Source organism: Dasypus novemcinctus, chromosome 26 (genome assembly GCF_030445035.2).
Source record: "Dasypus novemcinctus isolate mDasNov1 chromosome 26, mDasNov1.1.hap2, whole genome shotgun sequence".
Taxonomy (NCBI): Eukaryota; Metazoa; Chordata; class Mammalia; order Cingulata; family Dasypodidae; genus Dasypus; species Dasypus novemcinctus.
This window is the reverse complement of record NC_080698.1, coordinates 51,686,289-51,704,888: the sequence shown is the minus strand read 5'-3', so window position 1 is coordinate 51,704,888 and position 18,600 is coordinate 51,686,289. Positions and strand designations below refer to the sequence as shown.

General features: G+C 38.9%; 1 protein-coding gene across 5 annotated transcripts in view; it reads left to right on the top strand.

Annotated features, from left to right (window-relative positions):
- Nucleotides 1–224: 224 nt before the first annotated feature.
- The window catches only part of TMCC1 (transmembrane and coiled-coil domain family 1), a 250,360-nt gene continuing 231,984 nt past the window's right edge, over nucleotides 225–18,600 (top strand). For 4 of the 5 annotated variants that reach the window (XR_011647564.1, XM_058288862.2, XM_058288864.2 and 1 more), the window contains exon 1: nucleotides 228–363. The gene's annotated coding sequence lies outside the window, so the exon portion shown is untranslated. Of the gene's footprint in view, nucleotides 364–18,600 lie in introns of all 5 variants that reach the window. The other variant, XM_058288860.2, reaches the window with a different exon arrangement.

Genomic DNA, 18,600 nt, shown 5'->3' with positions numbered 1-18,600 from the left:
GTCGCAGCTGAGAGCGACCGCGTGGGTGGGCGGGCTGGGGGAGGGGCCACGCAGCGGGCCCGATCCCGCCCCCTGCGGCGTGCGCGCGCCCGCCCTCCACCGCCTCGCGCGTGCGCCGCGGGCCGGGGGCGGAGGTTATGGGCGGCGGCGGAGGCGGGCGCGCTCTCTGCCCCTCGCGCCCGTTCGCGCTCCCGCCCCGGGGCTGAGGCGGCGGTGGCGGCGGCGGAGGCGGCGCGGGGCAGGGTCGGGAGGGGGGTGGTTGGGGGAATGGACCGGGCGCGGCGGCCGCAGCGGCAGGAGCCGGCGCTTGAGCTGGAGCGACGGCTTCGGCGGAGACACTGCCTGCTTGTCTCCTCCCCGCCGGTGAGTGAGCGTTCGGGTCCAGGGAGGTTGGCGGCTGCCTCGGCCCCTCACGGTCCCTCAGCCGGTGGGTGGGGAGAGTCGTGAGGGGAGCGTGCCCGAGCGGCACCGCCTACGCGGGCCCGGCCTCCGGCTCGCGGCCTGGTGCGGCTCGGACCCTCGGTCGCCCGGGTTCGGGGCTGAAAGCCCCTGGCCTAGGACTCGACCCGCAGCATCCCGGCCGGGTCTCCTTCCCGGCTCGTTCCGCTGTCATTTTGGCCCGGGGTTTCTCCTCCCAGTCCCCCTCGTCTCGCCCCCTTCCCTGCACCCCACCTCCAGGGCCGAGGTGAGGGAGGGGTGTGTGGGTAGTTGGGCCGGGGCCTGAGGGACTGCTGGGGAGCTGGCGGGGCCCTCGCTCGCCTTGGCGTGCCCCGAAGTTGGCCACTCGGGCACTGTCTTTGCCCCCTGAAACCAGTTTGACACCTTTTGTTTTGATTTTGAACTTGCTGGAGGGGAGGAGAAAGCCCGTTGTGCTGGGAACCCGGAGAAGCCTCTTCTTGGGTGCGAGGTGGGATGTGAGTCAAGGCTGGTTGAGGAAGCGAAGGGGGCGCAGTGAGCTGCACCTTCCTTCAGGGATCCGTTTATAGCTCGCCAGCCCCTGCATTTTCAGCCTCAGCAAAGGTGTGTCCCGTGTTGGTTGACCCGTCCCATGGCAACACTGATGGTGAAGATGCCCCCAGATGAATATCACAAGAGTTTCTTGAAGCAGCCTGCTTGAGCTTTGGCTTTTTTTTTTTTTTCCCCTTTGCTTTGGTGAGAAATTACACATTAATCTTGGTAAATCCTAGCCATTGCTGCTGGGAAGCTGCCCTTTCGTACTGATTTGTTTGTCATAGAGGAAAGTGACCACACACATGCACACCACACTAATTCAAAATGGTTGCTACGACTGACATACACACGAGAGGTGTCTGTATCGTAAGCATCTGTATGAAAGATCTGAATTCCTCAATCAGCCATTTCTTGAAAGAGCAAAACTTTGATTTGTTTTTGCCTTCTGACCAGTATCTTCAATTTTGGAAATGTTTGGTCGAAGCAAATTCTTGGGTTTGTAGTACTACCTGTGTATAGAAAATGTTACAAAGCCTGTAGGAGAGAACCTTATGAAAATGTTGTGTTAAGGACATAAGATTCATCTAGGAGGTAGATACATTTTTTCCCCCCTCCATTTGTGGATGAAAGTATTAGGATTTGAATTGTGAGCAGGTGGTAATTTTACTAGTGTCATGTAACAAATGTTTATAGGTGGAATTTTAAATCAATACCATGTCCTCTATCAATAGAGTTGGCTTTTTAAAAAAATCATACACCCACTCTCTGGCTAGTATAGAAAGATTAAAAAGCTGTTTCTGGTCTGTGGGCGGTAACCTTTTAATTTCTGAAGGTTTTTTAGCTGCTTACAGAATAGGTTAGTAATCAGCAGCATAGGAAAATTTAGATATTAAAAATTCTTTAGCACTTGATCTAGAGCTGTTATAAGTATTTATTAAGATTGGGCTTAATTATTTCCTATACATAGTTGTGTACTATGTATAGGAAATAAGATTTCTTTTCTTGGAGTATTTGCATCTTAAGATAAACAGAAGCACAGTCAGCTGACAGAATGTTGTGACACCTTGCAGTAGTTGAGAGAGTCTTTTATGAGCAACAAAAACCCCTAGTCTACAATGACCTGGACTAGCTAGTATCACCATTACTTTAAGCCGTTTGCTCCCGCTCTCCACTATAATAGCTGCCCTTTTCTCTAAAAGTTTTTTTTTAATGCCTGTCAAATTTGTATAAGACCTGTAAGAGTTGAAGACTAAGTGGAAACTCCTCAGAGTGGCTTTATGGATCATTAATTTATTCATCAAATATTAATTGAGCCTTGCTTTGGGATTTTTCTAGGTACTGGACTACCAGGGAGAGGGAAGGGGGGGTGGGGGGAACAAAACAGGTAAGGCCTCTGCCCACATTGAGCTTTGTTCTGTGTGTGTGGAAATGAGGACTACGCAATAAACAAGCAGATAGTCAAGATAATTTCAGAAAATGATATAAGCCAGGGATCAGCAGACTTTCTGTAAAGGGCATGTGGTCTCTGTTGTAATGACTCAAATGTGATATTGTAATGCAGAAGCAGCCACAGACAATACATGAATGTTTTCCTGTGCCAGTGAAATTTTGGACACTAGAATTTGAATTTCATATAATTTTCACATGTCAAAAGATACTCTTTAATTTTTTTTATCCCCCATTGATTTAAAGATGTCACAACGTCCCTTAACTCTTAGGCCATACAAAAACACGTGATCTTTAAAAGTTTTAGGACCTAAGTGGACCCTGATATAAACTATGAAAAAATTTTAAAAAGCTGATGTGACAAGTGAATGTCTGGAAAGTTACTTAGGGCTGTCAGGGGAGGACTTACTAAGGAGAAAGATTTGAGTTGTAGCCTGAAAGATGTGGCCTCTTCAGCTTTCCTGCCAGATGGAAAAGCAAGTGCAATGGCTGCAGGTAGAAATGAGCTTCTCTTTAGTTACCCAGCATTAAACTTCCTCATATACCATGTCATTCTTGTTTTGTGTCTTTTCTCATTTTGTCTTGAATTGCCTTTCTGTCAGGTTTTAAAAGTCTACCCAGTATAAAATCTAAGAGTTGGAAAATACCTTGTCACCCAATTGCTCTTTTCTAAAATGTTCTTAGTGATTTTTTAGCCTCTATTTGAACACCTTTGGTGACAGAAAATTCATTACTTTGAGGTAACCTGTGTCATTTTTTGGATAGATCTGATTTTTAAAATGTTCTTCTTCATGTTGTAATAGGATTCTACCTCTCACCTTCCTCTCGCAAATGCTACCTTACAGAGCCCAAGGAGTAAGTCTAAGTGGAGTTACATCTCATTTCAGGATTAGGTTCTAAAAATAGTGCAAAAGGCAAAAGTCCCGTTAGATGAAAACTATACTTGGAAATCCCTCAAATTGCCAAAAAATATGATGTGCAGTTTTTGGTATATATAATCATGTACAATTCTTATACATGTTAAAGACAGAGCCACTGAGCTTGAATGAAAGAAAGAGCAAGAGGGAAATAAATTGATATGTAGATATTTGGGTTTTCAAACTATTTTGCTTTTTAAAACAGCTATCAAATCAAATCCCTAGCAGAGATTGGGGGATGATGGAGAATTCTCATGGTCTCTTAATTCCATGTAGGATTATTTTATTCTATTTTCACATTAGGCATCTGTTACGTTAATAAATGTTTATGTATGTGTTGTGGCTATTAAATAAGATAGTGTATGTGAAAGCTCCTGGCACACGGTAGGTGGTCAGTGAATGTTTGAAAGATTTGAATGTAAATTTTTGCTTTATTGGGTTCACATACTGCCCTTTGAAAAGTTGTGGAGAAGAACTTGGCCACCTGCTTCCTGTCTTTCCAAATTGGCATTTCCTGTTGTGGCTCTGCTGAACAGCTGTCACTGTCTATGACCTTAAGCATTGGTCACATTTTACTAGAGGTCAGCTTGTAAGTTAAATGGGTATGTGATGTAACTATTAGCTTTTCCAAATGACTTTTTAAAATATCTGAGCATTGCTATTGTGTTTCCCATTTAAATCTTCATTTTTCAAGGTAAAATATTTTCTTTTTGATGAACTTTTTTTAGTTCTTTACCCTTCTGGTTGTTCTCTGTAAGAATACCAGTTTAAGTTCCTTTTTTACTTTGGGACCCTGAAATACATTTAAAGGTACAAATTCAAGTTTTATCTCCTTGACGAAGTCTTTCCGCATAATTTTAGGCCTTCTCTATATTCCTAGTATACTTTAATCTATACCTCTCAATGGTTTCATATTTTGTATTCCATAATTGCTTCATGAGCATTTTTCTTATCTTCCAACGAGACGGTAAGCTTCATACTTTTTTGCTATTACAAAAATTGCTGCTATGAATATTTATGTAGTAGTTTTTATCTGAGCATGTTTTCAGTTCTTTGGGTATATAGTAATACCTAGTGTGTGTAAACACATATATATATTTTAAGTAAACTGTATTTAGAAATAATTGCAAACTTCAGGACAGTTGGAAAAATAATACCGAGAACTTCATCATGCCCAACACTCAGATATCAAATCCACTGACTTTTAACCTTTCATAACATTTTTTGTATTATTCATCTGTCCATCCTTACTTTTAACTGTCTTAGTTTGCCAAAGGCATGCCAATGCAAAGTACCAGAAATGGGATGGGTCTTATAAAGGGGATTTATTTGGAGTAAGAACCTATAGTTCCCAAGCTATGAAAAGTCCAAACCGAGGCACCATCAGAGATGCTTTCTTACCAAAGTCAGCTACTGTTGATCCTGGCATGTTGCCTGGTGAAGCAAGATGGCCACTAATCTCCGCAGAGATTTCAACCTTCCACTCCAGCCATAAATTGATTTTACCAAGTAATCTAATCAAAGCCCCTCAAATCAATTTAATGCAATCAAAGGGTATCACACCCAGAGGAATAGATTAGTTTACAAACATAGTGTTTCTCTTTTTAGGATTCATAAAATAATCTCAAACTGCTGCATTATCTGTCCTTCTGTTTTCTAAATTTTGAGAGTAGGTTGCAGGCAGCATGCTCCTTGAGTATCTAATCCTTCCGTGTACTTTCCTAAGAACAAAGATGTTCACTTATTTAGCCATCTTAAGTACAGTTATCAAGTTGAAGAAATTTAATATTGCTGTAAGGCTTACAGTCTATAGTACTTTTTTCATATGTCCCATTAAAGTCCTTTTGGACATTTTCTCCTCCATTATTAGATACAGTCCAGGATCATGTATTGCATTTGTTTGTTATTGTCTCTTTAGTTGCTCTTTTTTTTTCCTCTTATTTTTGGAAACATGAACTTTCCCATCTCAGGCACTCCCAAGCACACCATTCAGTGGGATTAATCACATTAACAATGTTATGCTACCCTCACCACCATCCATGACCAGAACTTTCCCATAACCTCAAAGAGAAACCCTGCACTCATTATGCATTCATTCTCCATTCTCTCTGTCACCTCACCTGGTAACCTGCACTCTACTTTCCGTCTCTTTGAATTTGCATACTCTAGCTCTTTAATGTAAGTAGAATCACAGTATCTGTCCCTTTGAGTCTGCCTGGTTCACTCAGGATAGCTTCAGGATTCATCAATATAGTAGCATATAACAGATTTTCATATCTCCTTAGGGCTGAATAATCATTGTGTGACTATATAATATCTGTTCATCTGCTGATAAACATTTGGGTTGCTTCCATCTTTTGGCTATTGTGCATAATGCTGCTGTGAACATTGGTGTATAAAATCTGGTTGAGTCCCTGCTTTCAGTTCTTTTGGGTGTATAAATAGAAGTGGTATTGCCAGTTCCTTTTTGAGGAATCAGACTTTTTCACAGTGACTGCCTGATATACATTCCCACTAATGATGTTCTAACGTTCCTATTTCTCCTCATCCTTATTAGCACTTGCCGTTTTCTGTTTTCAAAAAATGATAGCTATTCTAATGTGTGGGAGGTTATATTTCATTGTGGTCTTGATTTATATTTTCTTAATGATTAAAGATAATTGGGAATCTTTTCATGTGCCTATTGGCAATTTTTATCTCTTTGGAGAAATGTCTATTCAAGTCTTTGACCCATTTTTCAATAGAGTTTTTTGTCATTTTGTTGTTGAATCACAGGAGTTCTTCTTATATTCTGGGTATTAAACACCAGTTATGTGGTTTCCAAATATTTTCTCCCATTCTGTTGATTTTGTTTTCAGTTCCTTTTTAATGCTCTTTGCTTCTAATTTTTTAAAAAAGCTTTTAATTCTAATGATGTTCTGTTAATCTTTTTTTCTTTTGTTGCTTTTACTTTTGGTATAGTCTAAGAATTCATTGCCTAATAGAAGGTCCTGAAGACTTCTCTGTTTTCTTGTCAGAGTTTTACAGTTTTTGTTCTTATATTTAGGTCTTTGGTCCATTTTGAGTTAATTAAAAAAAAAAAAGATTTATTTATTTATTTCTCTCCCCTTCTCCCCCTTCCCCCCCCACCCTGGTTGTCTGTTCTCTGTGTCTGTTTGCTGTGTCTTCTTCTTTGTCCACTTCTGTTGTTGTCAGCGGCATGGGAATCTGTGTTTCTTTTTGTTGTGTCATCTTGTGTCAGTTCTCCGTGTGGGCGGTGCCATTCCTGGGCAGGCTGTACTTTCTTTCGCGCTGGGTGGCTCTCCTTATGGGGCACACTCCTTGCACGTGGGGCCCCCTACGTGGGGGACACCCCTGCGTGGCATGGCACTCCTTGCACTGTGCATGGGCCAGCTCCACACGGGTCCAGGAGGCCTGGGGTTTGAACCGCGGACCTCCCATGAGGTAGACGGACGCCCTAACCACTGGACCAAGTCTGTTTCCCTTGAGTTGATTTTTGTATATGTTGTGATTAAGGTCCACTTTAATTCTTTTGCATGTGGATTTCCAGTTTTCCTAGCACCATTTGTTAAAGAGACTATTCTTTGCCCATCAAGTGGACTCAAAACCCTTGTCAAAAATCAGTGAACTGGGAAGCGATTGAACTCTTGCCTACCACATGGGAGGTTCTAGGTTCGGTTCCTGGTCCTTCCTAAAGAGAAGATGAGCAGACAGCAAGCGCAAACAAGGGGGCAGTGGGACGGGGAATAAATAAATAAAATAAATCTTAAAAAAAAAAATCAGTTAACTATAGATGTGTGGGTTTATTTCTCTGCTCTCAATCCTCCTAGAGTATTTCTTTTGATAAATTTTATTTTCATATTAAGAGGAAAGTTACCCAATAGCTTGAGTTGGGGAAAGGTGTTGAAAGAATTCTACATTCTCCTGGCATAGTATTCATCAGTGAATACTGAATTTATCAGTGAATACTGAAATACAGTATGTGGCTGCATTCTTTCTTGGCTGCTGAAATAAATACCATACAATGGGTTGGCTTAAACATTGGGAATATATTGAGGCTAGAAGAAGTCCAAATTAAAGGTGTCAGTAAGGCAAAGCTTTCTCCCCGAAGACTGTGTCATTCTTGGGCTGGTACAAGTGGTCCTTGGTCCTTGGCTTTTCTGTCACAGTGCATGTGGTGGCATTTTCTTCTTTCTCTTCCAGGTTTTATTGATTTTTAGCTTCTGACTGCACCCTGTGGCTTCTCTTTCTATGTCCAATTTCCTTTGCTTATAAGGACTTCATCCATGTTGGATTAAGGCCCACTCTCTTGCATTTTAGGCACGCTTTAAAAATAGCATTGTCAAAGATTCTCTTTGCAAATGGGTTCGCACTCACTGCACCAGGGGTTGGGACCTGACCATCCCTTTTGTGGGGAACATGATTCAATTCCCAACAGTAGCCTTCTCCTACAATTCTGTCAGAGGACATCTTGAATTATGTTTTGTGTATCATATACAGTCATCTGTCTTAGAGTAGCAGTGGTCTCACTTATGTTGGATTATAAGATCTGCTAGTTTTTCAGGGAGAGGTCTCTTGAGTTTATGAGATTCTGTGTTTGCTGTCATGTATCCAGAGAGATAGTAGGTGAGATTTACATTCTGTAATTTATTTGGCATCAGTGATATTACGGAGGTTTTATTACCATATTCCCACTGAGGTTTGGGCTGTAATAGAGTGACATAAGATACTGGTGTTTTCTTCTTCCTGTTTCAGTACCTGACCCAGAAGCTTTGTTTTGTAGCTACTGCTTTGACATGTTTTGCTTTGACAAATTCATTTTTCTCAGAGAGACTTAGCACAAATTTTTTTCTTTGCCAGTTTGGGGCAGCCTGACCAATTCATTGAAACCTAATGTTTTTCAGACTTTTTGAAAGCAAGGAACATTCTTTGCTATCTTTGTAGTTTACTTCTAAATGACTTGGGTTTCCTGGAGACAATGGAAATTAAATTACGTATTCACCAAAAGCATATTTTATCTTAAGAAACTTCTCTGCAGGCAAACTCTTCAAGAGGGTTAGAAAACCTTTGTCTATGTAATATAATCCTGGCTTGGAAATGAAGGTTTTAATTTTTCTTTTCTAAAAGACTTACTTCCTGTTATTGGACAAAGAGCTTATACTTTAGGGCTTTTTTCTGTAAACAATAGAAAATATCAACTCTCTAACTTATAGGAATATTGTGATGGGAACTGAGTTGTAGTTAAGAAGTACTTTGAGGTTTTTGGAGGACAGGCATTTTAGAAGATATATGTACTGTGAGAATTCTTAGTTCTTTTTTTCTTAATTTTAATAAGAGATGAATCTACTATATCATAATAAAAGCCTTTGTTAAGTACTATATAATCTATCCATATATTTATCATTTATGGTGGTGTTGTTTTGTGTAATTCCAGATTTCTATCTGGTATCATTTTCCTTCTGATTGAAAGACTTCTTTTAATATTTCTTATAGTACATGTTTTCTGATAGAGTTCTTTCAACATTTGTGAGTATGAAAAGGATTTAATTTGCCTTCATTTTTAAAAGCTGTTTTCATTGGGAATAGAATTCTATGTTGATAAGGTTTCTCTTTTAGTACTTTAAAGATGTTACTTCACTGTCTTTTGGCTTGCATTCTTTCCACTGAGAAGTCTTCTGACCTTTATTACTTTGTAAATAATGTGTTTAGAATTTATATTGACTGCTTTTAGGATTTTCTCTTTCTTACTGGTTTTAAGCAATTTGATTTTTTAAAAATTAGAGCAGTTGTAGGTTTAGAGAAGAAATATTCAGAAAGTACAGGGTTCTCATATACACCCTCTCTCACACACAGTTTTCCCTGTTAACATTTTGCGTTAGTGTGGTGGTTGGTTACAACTGATGAAACAAAATTATTATATTTAGGCTATTAATTTTAGCACACTGTTTACATTAGGATTCACTCTTTATGTAGTACAGATCTATTTTTTGTATGTGTGGTAACATACATAATCTAACATGTCCTTTTTTATTCGTTTTCAAATATACAGTTCACTGGTGTTAATTACATTCACAAAGTTGGGCCTCTGTCACACTCATCCATTGCTAAAAAAACTTTCCTATCACCCTGAACAGAAACTCCTTACCATTTAAATTCTGCTCCCTTCCCTGACCTGGTCCCTGGTACCTGTATTCTTGCTTTTTACTTTATCAATTTGTGTATTTTGCTTATTTCATGTAAGTGAGAGCATTCATTATTTGTGCTTTGTGACTGGCTTATTTCACTCAACTTGATGTCTTCAAGGTTCATCCATGTTGTGGCATGGATCAAAACTTCATTCCTTTTTATGAATAATGTTCTGTGTGAGTATATAGTACGTTTTATTTATTCATTCATCTGTTGGTGACAAGCAATTTGATTTTGATACGCCTTGGTTTAGTTGTGATTTTAATCACATTTCATGTGCATGGTGTTCTTTGAGTTGTTTGGATCCGTGGGTTTATAATTTTCATCAAATTTGGTAAATTTTCAGTCATTATTTCTTTAAGTATTCTCCTTCCTTCCCAAGAGACTCATCTTAGTTTGTCCTAGTAGTTCATTGGCCTCTGATCCCAGCCTTGTATTCTAGATTTTCTCTTGGATAGTTTCAAGTGCTTTGTCTTTAAATTTACTAGTCTTGTCTTCTGCAGTGATTTATCTGCTGTTAATCTCATCCAGTGTAGTTTTCATTTCAGATGTATATTTTATCTCTAGAAGTTTGACTTGAATCATTTTTATATATTCCCTGTCTCTACTTAACATTCTCTGTTTTTGCTCTCTTGAACCCATGGAATGTAGTTGTTACCTTTAACATTCTTGTGTACTAATCCTATCATCTGTGTCATTTCTTGATGTATTTCAGTTGATTGAATTTTTTCCTGATTGTGGGTTTTCTGCCTCTTTGCGTACCTTGTAACTTTTTACTGGATGATAGACTTTGTAAATTTCATCTTTTTGGGTGTTACCTATTTCTGTATTACTTTAAATATCTTTGGGCTTTGTTCTGGGATGCAGTTTAGTTCCTTGGAAACAATTTAATCCTTCAGGGCTTGCTTTAAGCTTCATTAGGTAGGACCAGAGAAGTGGTTAATTAATCCAGAGTTAATTTTGCTGCCACAATGAAGCAATACTGTTCTGAGTACTACTGATGACCTGTGAATTACTAAGTTTCCCACCCTGGCTGATGAGAACATGAATTATTTCTGACCTTGTGTGAAATCTTAAAATTGTTTCCTCTTCTCCTTGGCGTAGTTATTTCCCTCAGCCTTGGGCAGTTTTCTTACGCACGTATTCTGCTCAGTACTCAGCTGAAGACTTAAGACAGACCTTCTGCACAGATCTGGAACTCTTTTTTTCTGGACAGCGCTCTCCTCTCCAGTACTGTGCCTTGAAAACTCTAACCTCCCTAGACCTCCAGTTCCTTCTCTTAAATTTAAAGAAACAACTGGGTTCTGCCTGGTTTTCTCTTCCTGTGCTGCTGCTTGTCTCCAGGCAGTAAATTTGGGCGTTCATTTAATCCCCTTGCTCAGGTATCATTGTGGTGTGCTGCCATGTCTAATTCTGATCCATTCTTTCATGTGTTTTGTCTGGTATTTTAGTAGTTGTAGGTGGGAGGATAAATCCAGTTCTTGTTACTCCATCTTGGCCAGACACCTACTCCTATATGTTCTTTAATTTGTAGTTTGATAGAAATTATGTGGCAGGTATCAAGAAATACTGCTTTAATTTGTTGACAAAATATAAGATTCCTAGTTCTGTAAGAATTCTAACAAGAGTATACAAAACCACCCAATGTGTCAAATTAACTTTGATGCTCCTGTTTCCACATTAACTTTTTATTTCTCTGCTAGATCTACATATGTAATTTTTTTGCATATGTAATTCTGTGTTTTTTGCTGAGATAGACATCTACATTAGTAATTGTACAATTTTTTTTTCTGGTTAAAAAATAGAAATTTATTTACTCACGATTTGAGACTGGGAAAAAGTCCAAATCAAGGCGTCAAGATGGTGCTTTCTGGGGTGGCTGCTGGCAGTATTTGGTCCTTAGTGTGTCATGTGGCAAAACACATGGTGGCGTCTCCTTCAAATCACCACATGGGTCTTAATCCATAGGACTGGAGGCCTTATACACAGAGAACATTTGAATGCAGTCTATTGGTGAAAGCCATGGGAAAAACCCAGAAGTCTGAACAAGCCAGAGAGAGTATGGCCACATGATGGTGTCTGCCAGCACCAGAATCCTCCCGACTCCAGGAGAAAGCTGCCTTTGCCAACATCTTAATTTGAGACTTGCAGCCATCAAAACCGAGAGACAGTAGATGTCTGTTGTTATGCCCACCAGTGTATGTGGTATTTCTTATAGAATCTCCTGGCAAACTAAGACAGAAAGCTTTTCAGGGAAAATATGAAGTAGTCCAATTTACCAGAAAAGTTCTTATTTATGAATGAGCCAAGCCCAGCCAAGATCTTCAGTAAAAGCAGACAATGTGAAGAAAACGCTCCCGTTTTCTAAATTTCAGGAGTAACTCATCCACACTGGCTTCCATGCCATCATACACTGTATGTCCTGGCAGAGGTGACAGATGAGGAGAGTTCTCACCGTGGCATCTTCCTGGGTGTCTTCAGTTTCCACACTGATCATGGACTGAAAGTCACTGGTTCTCTGGAACACAGATCTTCCACTATGGTGTTATAAACTCTCTCTTCACTGGTGGGAGATGAGAGCAAAGGAATCTGGACTCTTGAAATCTTTCTGGCTGGGGCTTGATTCTCTGATTGCTTCCGAAGATGCAATTTGTTTTCTAAGGCTCCAGAATGCTTGGTCTGTTTTCTAGACTACCTGATATTATTTGTGTGTGTTTTATGTTTTTGTGTGTGTTTGTATGATATGACCATCATCTTGCTATAAAAAAACATGAAATAGATTTTTATATTTTCTTTACCACATTGCTTATTTATTATTAGTTATATAGCTGGATTTTCTGATGAAGTGTACCTCTGATTGCTGCTGTCATTGATAGCCCCATTCATCTGGGCTTGGTCCTTTTTATACCTCCATGTAATCTTTAATGTTCACTCCTGTCAGCTTGAAGAATTTTGCAGCCTGAGAACTGGTAATGCAGCTATCATTTGAATTCAGTAGTATTTCTTTCTCCTTCTTTTGCTCCTCTGTCCCATCAGGTATTACTCTCTTGAGAAAACACATTGATAGTTAGCACTTTTTTCAGATTCTGATACTTGGTGAACAGCTGCTTCTGATTACAAGATTTGGAAGACATGGTTGTCCATCCTCTTAGGTTGGATCACTTTTCATGTGGATCTTCTATTTATGTTCTTAAAAAAAAATACATTTTGGGAAACATTTTGGATTACAACTGTTCATCCTCATCTGTGCAAAGAAAGGAAGGCTATTTCTGGGAATTCGAGGAGGTATGTCTTTTTTTTAAATTTTTTTAAGATTTATTTTATTTATTTCTCTCCCCTTCCCCTCTCCCGCCCCAGTTGTCCATTCTCTGTGTTCACTTGCTGTGTGTTTTTCCCTGTCTGCTTCTGTTGTTGTCAGCGGCCTGGGAATCTGTGTTTCTCTTTGTTGCGTCATCTTGCTGTGTCAGCTCTCCATGTGTGAGGTGCCATTCCTGGGCAGGCTGTACTTTCTTTTGCGCTGGGCGGCTCTCCTTATGGGGCGCACTCCCTGTGTGTGGGGCTCCCCTACACGGGGACGCCCCTATGTGGCACGGCACTCCCCTTGTGCATCAGCACTGTGCCCAGACCAGTTCCACACGGGTCAAGGAGGCCTGGGGTTTGAACCGCGGACCTCCCATGTGGTAGATGAACGCCCCAACCACTGGGCCAAGTCCGCTTCCCTGTGTGTCTTTTATTTTACTCAACAATTGCATCACTTAGACTCTTAAGAGCATTATAAAGAAATGAAATAATATTGACTCTTTCCTTTGTAGACCTCAATTCTCATTCATTTACTTGTTCTACCTTCTTTTCTCCCATTCTCTTTTTTCTAGCAATTGTCATAGCTCAGCAGAAACTTTCATGATGTGTAGTATAACAGTTCTTCTCTTACTTTCTTCCTGAATGTTATTAGGCATTGAGTTAAACTTAAAAGTAATAGGAAGCAGTTTTAATTCTTACTCAAGTTGAGATCATGGCTTTTATCAGCTGAGTTTATTTGTTCCTATATTGCATAGACACTGGATGATTTGGACAAATATATATACGTATGTGTAATATATGGCTGCATAATATATAGGATTTTATAGTGTGGATTAGTATCCTTCACAAGAAGAGGTGTGATATGATAAAGTTTTGAACTAGGAACTGTGAGAGACTTCAGTCCCAGTTCTAACATTATTAATGCAATGTTGAGACTTAAAGTTTATGTTTGTTTTTTTTTTACCCTAAAATAGGTTTATTGTTATTTGCTTTACACACCTCATGATTTTGAAAGTCAGATGAGAAAACTTGTATAAAAGATTATTTTATTGATATATCGTTATTGTATTATAGGGACTTGTAAGTATATTTCTTCTTTTCACTCAAAGACTCAATTTTTATTTCTCTTAAATATATTTGCCAACTTTTTTTATGGTACAGACCTATCATGAATCAGATTTTAAAATCTCCATTTTAAATCACAGAAGCATGGTATTTTTACAGTGCCTAATTAAATAGTAGGTACTCAGTGTTTTAAGAGAGTGGATTTGTTGAATGTGATACTAGGGGAAAAGGTAAATTTCTGTGGTAAGGAACCATTTTACATTATCTGTTGGATAGTATTTTGAAAAGAAAACTTATTTGTTTTCTCATTTATTTAAAAATATTTATTGAGTATTTGGTGTTAGTCAGCCAAAGAGGTGCTGATGCAAAATACCAGAAATCTGTTGGCTTTTATAAAGATATTTACTTAGAATAGAAGCCCACAGTTACCAGGCCATAAAGCATCAGTTACTTTCCTCACCAAAGTCGATTGCCATGTGTTGGAGCAAGACAGCTGCTGACGTTTGTGAGGATTCAGACTACCTGGATTCCTCTCTACCTGGGGCTTGCTTCTCTCTAGGCTCAGCTCCTCTGCCATCTCCACAAGGCCAGCTGTGGACTACCAGGTGAACAGCTTGTTTCTTTTCCTGGGGCCTTTGCCATGTCTGAGGAGCAGTCTTTATTCCTGTGTGTTCACTTCCTGGGCTCACTCAAAACTCCAGCATCAAAAATTCCAACTCTGTCCTTTTCCATGTCTTTAACTGTGAGTCCCTACCCACCAAGGGGTGGGGACTTAACACCCTACTGAAGTGGCCCAATCAAAGCCCTAATCATAATTTAATTATGCCCAGGTATAGACCAGTTTACAAATATAATCCAATATCTGTTTTTGGAATTCATGAACCATATCAAACTGCTACATACTTACTGTGTTCTGGGTACTGGGGAAGAAAATCTCTGCTCTCAAAGTTTACATTATGTATTATATGTGGAGTCAGTAAACAAGATAAATAAGAAATGCAATTTATTAGAAGATGGCAAGTTCTAATGAGCAGGAAAAGGCACTAGGGCATTTTTAGGGGAGGTTTGGGTGATCACAGATGGCCTTACAGAGAAGGTAACATTTGAGTGAAAGTGTGAAAGAGGTGAGGGAGCAAATTGTGTAGATATATAGGAGAAGAGCATTCCAGGCATAGGGAATGGCAAGTACAAATGCCCTGATAAAGAAGTTTGCCTGGCACATTTGAGGAATGGCAAGAGTGTGGGAGGATGGGTATTTGTTTTGAGGTGCCTTATGGAAGTGCTATTCATACCTTAATGTGCATATGAAGTATATTGACAGTTCTTGTTAGAATTCAAATTTACTTTTGTAAGATGGGGTGAAGTTCATTTCTTTTTTTAAGATTTATTTTATTTACTTATGAATCAGTAATTCAAGGAAGAAGGCCTGCTGGAGGTATACATTTGGATGTTATTAACATACAGATTAAAGCCGTGAGACTGAATAAGATCACTAGGAAGTGAATAGAGATAGAAGCGAGAAGATATTGAAGACCTTTAACAACTCTGAAGTAGACCAGAGTTTTAGAGGTCAGGGAGAGATGGGAGACCAAAGGAGACTTAGCAGGAGCAGCCAAGGAGGTAAGAAGAAAACCAGGTGAGTGAGTGTCCTGAAGCCAAACGAAGGAGTGGTATTGTATCAATTATTACAATTAAAATGAAGGCTGAGAATTAGACATTTGATTTAGCAATATGGAAGTTATATGGAAGTAGCCTTGATTAAGAGAAGTTTCGTTGAAATGGTAGGGATAAGCCCTATGAAGTTGAACACTAAAATAAAAACCTATAACTATAAATGTTCTTGATAGGAGAAGATTTAAGATGTTTAAGTAATATTATTAGGAACTGGCTTGATTAGTTGTTCATTTTGAGTAATATTGGGACATTTACTTTACACTTGATCTTAGCCAAAAGGCCTGAGAAGCTACTGGGAAATTTACTTTGAGGAAGTCTGTAGGGTATACCAAAACCTTGATTGTTAGTTCCTAAATTTTTGTTTTATGCTTTCAAGTGTTTTTTTCCTTGAACTTTTAAAAATAATTTCAAACTTACAGGATTGTTAAAAAAATAATGGCAAAACCTACACAGAGAACTCCAGCATATACCCCCTCCCGGATATTCAAATCAATCAATTTTAACATTTTGCCTTATTTGCCATTTCTTTCTTCCTTTCTCCTTCCCTCCTTCTTTCTCTCCCTCTCCTATTCATTTTCTAAACATTTAAGGGTAGGTTGTATACATCATATTCCTTGGACACACAATTCCTTGTACATTTTCTAAGAACAAGGATAATATTCACTTATGTGTCCAGCTTAAGTGCTGTTATCAAGTTCCAAGAAATTTAACATTGATATAACGCTTATAGTGTATATTTCAGTTTTTTCATATGGCCCAGTAATGTCTTTTTGGTCATTTTCTCCTCCGTTATTAGATCCAGTCCAGGATCATGTGTTGCATGTCTTGCACAGGATCATGTGTTGCTATTGTCTCTTTTAGTTGCTATTGTTTTTTGTTGTTAAATTGTGGAAATATATCTATAGCATGAACTTTTCCATTGCAACCATTCCCAAGCATATCATTCAATGGGATTAATCACATTCATAAGTTGTGCTACCTTTCCCGCTGTCCATGACCAGAACTGTTTCATCACCCCAAACAGAAACCTATAAGGGTTGCAAAAACTGCAGTCAGTAACTGCAAAGATAGCAGTAACTCAATTCTTTTCAATTCTAGACTCTACTGGAGCTAGGCCAGACTCCACAAGTTCAGGGCAATCCTCTCTAAGTGAGGGGTTAGAAGGCCTTATGACAACCACACTTCAGACCAACTGGGTACAAATTCAAGGGTTCCTACCGCTCTCTTGGTTTTGATCATGACGTAAAATGACTTATAGAACTCACTCTAAGTGCGATACTTAGAATTATAGTTTTATTAAAGTAAAACGTCACAAATAAGCCAAAGGAAGAGACATGAAGGGCGAGGCTGGGGAGGGTCTCAAACATAAGCTTCTGCATCTTCTTCAAGTGGAGTCAGAATGTGTTCTAGCACAGGGATGACATTCTAAATCATTGAAGCACATTAGAACTCCAAGTGTCTTGAGTTTATATGGGGTTTCATCACATAGGCATGATTGGTGTAATCAATACCCACATGATTGAACTCAGACTTTTAATTGTCTCATATAAATAGAAACAAGGAGGTGTAAGAAGTTCAGTAGCTCAGTAATATTTAGGACCTGGATTTTTCCCCTTATCTTTGTCATCCGCAGTATCTTGGAGTTTCAGTCTCCTCTTGTCACCTCATGGTTACAAGATGGCTGCCTCAGTTCTAAGCTGTACAACTGTCTGTAGTCAATGACTGGAAATGGGGGGGGTGGGCAAAATCGTTTTCTCTTGAGAAGGCTCTGCCATTTTAGATGGGAAGAAAATAATTCCCAGAAGTCTCTTATACAGTGCTTAATAAACAAAGTGGGCATAAGAATCACCTGGGGAATTGCTAAAATGCATATTTCTGAGATCCACTTCCAATGATTCTGAAATCAGTTTGGAGTGGGGCCTGAGAATTTTTATTTCTAACAGTCTCCTGTGTGTTGCTCTTTATATTTTGTTGAGGGACATATTGTTTGCCACTGACCCTGAGTGAGTCTGGGAAAGTGATTATCTGGCAAAGATAATAGAATAACCAAAGTTAACTTAAACCAGTCATGAGTCTCTGGGTGCTGCACCCTGAACAAAATGTTGAGTGCTGATTAAAGGAAGAATGGAGAAACGACTGTTAGCTTGACAACTAACAGTGTCTAGCACTTTTGCTATTACAAATAATGCTGTAATGAATATCCATGCTCCGAAGAGAAAGTAAGTATAATTAAGTTTTTTATAGATATTGCCAGTTGTGCTTTAAAGAATTGGAATCAATTTATATTTCAATCTATGAGAATGCTTGTTTCCCATAATCTTTACAAATAAGATGTATTAGCATGCATTTTGATCTTTGCCAATCTGATAGTTGAAAAATAGTATGTTGTGGATTTAATTTGCATTACTCTGATGAGTGAAGGTGAATATTTTTTCATCTATGTAAAACTCATTTGTCTTTTCTGTGAACTGGCTCTTCATTTTGGAGTTGGGTTGATTTATTGGTTGGTTGATTGTTTTTTTTCCTTATTTGTAGAAGCCATTTGTCTAATGAGATAAGCTTATTGCCATGTGTGTTGCAAATATCTTTTCCCAGTTCATTAGTTTTTGACTTTGTTGTGAAAGCTCAGGATTGTTAATTCTTCTGTTGCCAGGCTATCTGGATCTAGGTCTTGAATAATGGTATATATTTTTTAAAGGATTTTATTTATATTCACATACCATACAATCTCTCCAACGTGTATCATCTATAATCACAATGTTGTGTATACATCACCAGAAAAAGTTTTAGAACAATTTCATTACTCCAAAAAGAAAAACTCCACATGCTTTAGTAGTCACCTCTCTATCCCTGTCTTCTTCCACATAGCCACTAATCTAATTCCATCTTTATAAATTGACTCATATTTACATTTTATATAAGAGGAATCATACAATATGCAGTACATTGTGTCTGGTTTCTTTCACTTAGCATAATTTTTTTTTAAAGATTTATTTTTTATTTATTTCTCCCCCCCCATTGTCTGCTCTCTGTGTCCATTCACTGTATGTTCTTCTGTGTC